The sequence below is a fragment of the Budorcas taxicolor genome, chromosome 3 (assembly GCF_023091745.1).
Source record: "Budorcas taxicolor isolate Tak-1 chromosome 3, Takin1.1, whole genome shotgun sequence".
Classification (NCBI taxonomy): domain Eukaryota; kingdom Metazoa; phylum Chordata; class Mammalia; order Artiodactyla; family Bovidae; genus Budorcas; species Budorcas taxicolor.
This window is the reverse complement of record NC_068912.1, coordinates 105,746,394-105,751,992: the sequence shown is the minus strand read 5'-3', so window position 1 is coordinate 105,751,992 and position 5,599 is coordinate 105,746,394. Positions and strand designations below refer to the sequence as shown.

Genomic DNA, 5,599 nt, shown 5'->3' with positions numbered 1-5,599 from the left:
TGGGCTTAGTCGCTCATTTGTGACTGACTCTTTGCGACCCCATGGACTGTAGCCTGCCAGCCTCCTTTGTCCATGGGGGTTCTCCAGGCAAGAACACTGGAGTGAGTTGCCATGCCCTCCTCCAGGGGATCTTCCCAACCCAGGGGATAGATTAGGTGTCATTATTGTGATTGCATTATACTTTTAGATAAATTTGGAGAGAATTCGATAATGAGTTCTCCATTTTATTTCCATTTTTCTTTTGGTCCTTCATTATAGTTGTATAGGTTTTTATGGTATTCTTATACAATTCTTATAATGTTTATTCTTACACATGGTTTAAGTTGCTATTGAGAATGGGATGAATATTTTTTTCATAATATTTTCTAACTGGCTACTCCGGTGCATAGGAAAGTATGGATTTGTCTGTTTGACTTTATTCAACTTATAGAACTCTTACTAAGTCTAAGAGTTTTTTAGTTTATTCTTAAATTTTCCAGATAGACCATCATATACTCTTCAAATGGAGTTTTGTCTCTTATTCACTTATCTCCATTTTTTTTTTGTCTTATTGCAATTGACAGGATTTCCAGTACTATAATTTTGAATATAATTGCTAGCCAAAATATTTTCTGGTCCAGTTTTAATGGCAATTCTTCCAGTGTCTTATATTCTGATAGATAGTTGTTCTTTGTTTTTTTATTTTTAATCAAGTTAAGGATTCTTAGCTTATTAAGATTGTTTTCATAAATTGGGAACTTTTTTCCTCATATCCTTTTTTTATACTTGTCAATAATATATTTCATGCTTTTAACATAACAGTTTAAAGAATTTCTAATACTGTTCCCATTAAAGGGACAAACAGTAAATATTTTAGGCTTGAAGGCTATATAGCTTCTGTGACAACTGCTCAACTCTGCCCTCGTAGTTGAAGTAAAACAAATAGGCATAACTGTTTTCCAGTTACATTTTATTTATAAAATTGTACTTCTTCTAAATAAAATTATTTCTGTGGCATTAAAAAAAAAGCTTATAGGTTTTAGTTTGCTTCCTTATATGATCTTAACTATCTCTTTGTGATAGAAATGTTGCTATGTGCCTTTTAATTTCAGTTTAAATTAAAAATGATTTTGATTCACGGTTAAGAGGATATATTTTATCATATAAAAATCTGTGCTTTTCTATTTTATTATGCTTATATAAGTCTAGCCTCTTAACTTTTTAGCCCATTTAACATGTAATTACCTTTATACATTTATTTTGTAGTGTTTAATAGGCTGTAAGATTACTGAGGACAGTAATAATTTTTTTCTTTCTCCGAGTACAGTACTAGCGATACAAACAAGAAAAAGAGTACTGTACTCGGAGAAGGCGATGGCACCCCACTCCATTACTCTTGCCTGGAGAATCCCGTGGACGGAGGAGCCTGGTAGGCTGCAGACCATGGGTCGCTAAGAGTCGGACACAACTGAGCGACTTCACTTTCACTTTTCACTTTCATGTACTGGAGAAGGAAATGGCAACCCACTCCAGTGTTCTTGCCAGGAGAATCCCAGGGACGGGGGAGTCTGGTGGGCTGCCGTCTATGGGGTCGCACAGAGTCGGACACGACTGATGCGACTTAGCAGCAGCAGCAGCAGCAGCAGCAGCAGTACTGTATGTGGTATGTCCTTATTAAATATTATATGAGTGAATGAGTGAAGAACATATAAGCAGCATTTTAAAATAACTTTATTAAGACTTAATTCACTTATTATAAGTTGACCACCTTAAAGTTAGTATATTAGTACAATTGTGAAACTGTCATCACTAATCTCAGCACATTTTCATATCCTCAAAAGAAACCCCATACCCATTAACAGTTACTCCCCATTCCTTCCTTCCCTCAGCCCTGAATTACTTTATGTTTTTATGGATTTGTCTGTTCTGAAAATTTCATACAAATAGAACTATACAATATGTGATCTCTTGTGACTGGCTTCTTTCACCTAGCACAGTATTTTCAGGGATCATATATGTCATAGAGTCCTTTTTAGTACTGAATAATATTGGATCATGTGGATATACCTCATTTTGTTTATTCATTTATTACTTGCTCAATACCCATATTATTACCACTTTTGCCTGCTATGAATAATTCTGCCATGGACATGTGTGTATGGTTTTTGTGTGCACATATGTTCCTAACTCTTTTGGGTATATTCCTAGGAAAAATTGCTGGGTATATGGTAACTCTAATGTTTTGAAAAACTCCTAAATTGTTTTCCATAGTTGCTGCACCATTTTACAATTCCATCAGCAGTGTATGAGAGTTCTAGTTTCTCCCTCCACCCTTGTGAAAAACTTGTCATTGTCTGCCGTTGATTTTAGCCATCCGATTGGATGTAAAGTGATATCTCATTGTGATTTTGATTTGTACATCTTTTCATGTGCTTTTGGATCATATCTGTCTTTTGAAAAATGTCCGTTTACGTCCTTTGCCCATTTTTAAATTGAGTTTTCTTTTTATTGTTGTAAGAATTCTTTTTCTTTTAGAGACAACTCTCTTTTCAGATATATGATTTACAAATATTTCCTGCTATTTTGTGAGTTGTCTTTTTCACATTCTTCATGGTGTCCTTTGAAGCACAAAAATGCTTAATTTTGATGAATTCCAATTTATCTATTTTTCTTTTATCACACTTTTTCTGTCATGTCTAAGAAACCGTTACCTAATCCTAGGTCATAAAGATTAACTCCCTTGTTTTCATGTAAGAATTATATACAGTTGACCCTTGAATAACACAGCCTTGAACTGTGTGGGTCCACTTATATGCAGGTGTTTTCCAGTAAATACATACTGTAGCACTACATGACCTGTGCTTCATTGAATTCATGATTGTGGAACCACAGATGTGGAGGTGTCTGTAAACTTATGTGGGTTTTTGACTGTGGGGAGGGTTGGCACACTAACCCCCAAGCTGTTCAAGGGTTACCTGTAGTTTTAACTCTTACATTGGGTCTCTGATCCATTTTTAGTTCATTTTTATTATGATGACTTCTCTGGTGGCTCAGAGGGTAAAAGCTTCTGCCTACAATGTGGGAGACCTGAGTTCGATCCCTGGGTCAGGAAGGTCCCCTGGAGAAGGAAATGGCAACCCACTCCAGTACTCTTGCCTGGAAAATCCCTTGGACGGAGAAGCCTGGTAGGCTACAGTCCATGGGGTCACAAAGAGTCGGACACGACTGAGCGACTTCACTTTCTTTTATTATGATATGAGGTGTGTGGGTGGGTTGGAGGGAGTCCAACTTCATTCTTTTGCATGTGGATATCCAACTGTCCCAACACCATTCGTTTAAAAGACTAATCTTTCTGCTATTGAATTGTTCTCATACTATTTGAATACTTTTAATATAATTTTTGTTTCTATCACAAAGTATATTTCTGAATCAGGTGTATAGTAGTTTTCATACATAACTTTGAAAACTCATCAATGAACATGATATGGTCCTAAGAGGCTGCCATGACTCTTACAAGTCCCCAAATGATGCACGCTTTAGTTTGAAGATCCATGTACTATTACAGGGATCAGTGACACTCCAGGATGTGGCTGTGGAATTCACCCCAGAGGAGTGGCAGCTGCTTGACTGTGATCAGAGAACCCTGTATTGGGATGTGATGTTGGAGAACTTTAGAAACCTCATCTCAGTGGGTAAGGACAGTGGGTGGTAACTTTTTAGTTGTAACTCAGAATGTTTTAACAGTACCCTTCCTTTGAGACCTGTGAAAGCCATGAACATTCTGAAGCATTAGTAAGTTTGGCCTTGAACTTCATTAGTCAAAGATTCTTAATCTCCTTTGGGGATCAGGTACTGTGTTTATGCTTCTGCCTCCTAAGTGAAGAAGGGTCTTTTCTGTTCTGAAGGCTGTTTGTCAGCCTTCACAGGCCCTAAGACACCAGGAGGCAAACCCGAATTATGAGGTAGTTGTTCCTAGCACTTTGTCCTCAGTTCTGTGTTGTTTCCTAGGAACAGGGTGTCCAGTTACTGAAACAACAGTGATATTCAGAGTGGAGCAAGGACAAGAACCATGGATGGTGGAGGGAGAGGACTCACGTTGGAGCTCTCCAGGTGAGTCAGAGAAACCCAGGAAGATGGGAGTCTTTGAAATTGGGGTCCCAGTTGGCGAGTGAGAGACTGGCACCTTCGAAACACTTTTTAGGACGCACATACCTTTGGAAGTGACTGGGTGCACTTGACATGCACCTGACATCATCAGATCCCCAGATGACACCCCCAGTTCCGCTCTCCCACGTGGCTGCTCTTTCTCTTCCTCAGCTCTTGTGTAGGAGGATGTCCTGCCACTCCACTTTGACTCCTCACACTGCCCATTGCATCGAAGTGCTTGCTTGGTTCTCTCAATTCCTAGAATCCTCATTGTTCTTTCCTCCTCAACACGATGGCAGATCTTTCCATACATCTAGTTCTAATAATGTAGTCAGCTTATGTGGATTTGCAGTCTTACTCCACCAACCTCTTTTGGATAAGGTTAGAGGACTAGAGAGGGAGAAGGAAGTGGCAGCCCACTCCAGTATTCTTGCCTGGATAATCCCAGGGACGGAGGAGCCTGGTGGGCTGCCGTCTGTGGGGTTGCATAAGTCGGACACGACTGAAGCGCCTTAGCAGCAGCAGCAGCAGCAGCAAAGGACCGGAGATATAACAATGTTCCTGAAGGGAACTGATATTGTGCCAGATGACCAAGAGGAAAAAAGAGAGATGAATGAAGGAAAAAGGGAGGATTCTACCAGGGTCATCTAGGAATTATGCAGTGAGGACTCTGATTCTGATCTCCCTCTTCCAAATCTAATTTTCCCTTAACTCCATTGTCTCTTGTTGATCTCTGTAGTGGGCTGTCTTTGTTCTGTGAGTTGACATACACCCTGTTGAGCAACTTTTTGATTTTCTTTGTACTCGTCTCACTACCTTGTGCTATTTTACTGTTGTTTTTTCTTCCAGGTCACAAATTAAGCCACCCATTCTCACTGTCTTTCTGTCTCCGTTTTCCTCTCTAGTAGTTTTATTCTTAAAGTTCAGGAGCAAGGTGAAAGCATACTTGTTTCAGAATGAGACTAGGTTTGAAGTCAAGTTTCTTTCTATGACTGTCAATGGCAAAAATTAACTCGGAACATTTCATTGTACTCCTTTTTAGAAGCTGACTGCCCACTTGTTGATGAATCAGACAAGCACCAGAAAAGCAAAGACAATTTTTTAAATTCAGTTTTGTTCATGTTCAATAAAATTCTGACTGTGGAGAGACTTCATGGTTATAATATGAGCACAAGTCTTAATCCTACAAGAAAAAAGTCATATAAATGTAAGTCATATGAGAAGAGTTTGCAACCTACTTTGGACTTTCTTAATTATAATAGATGTTATAATGGGGAACATGCTGATGAATGCAATGGATGTGGGAAAGCCTTCAAAAAGAAATTTAATTTCATTAGACGTGAAAAAAATCATACAAGAAAAAAACTGTTTGAATGCAGCAACTGTGGGAAAGCCTATAGCAGCAAGGCACATGTTGTGACTCATCAGAAAATTCATAACAGAGAGAGACCCTTTGTGTGCAGTGATTGTGGAA

General features: G+C 38.7%; 1 long non-coding RNA gene across 1 annotated transcript; it reads left to right on the top strand.

Annotated features, from left to right (window-relative positions):
- The first annotated feature begins 3,550 nt into the window (after positions 1–3,550).
- LOC128044327 (uncharacterized) lies at positions 3,551–5,273 on the top strand. The gene is made up of 3 exons (XR_008199094.1): positions 3,551–3,671; positions 3,988–4,089; positions 5,168–5,273. It is a non-coding gene; the product is annotated as an uncharacterized LOC128044327 (long non-coding RNA).
- The last annotated feature ends 326 nt before the right edge of the window (positions 5,274–5,599 follow it).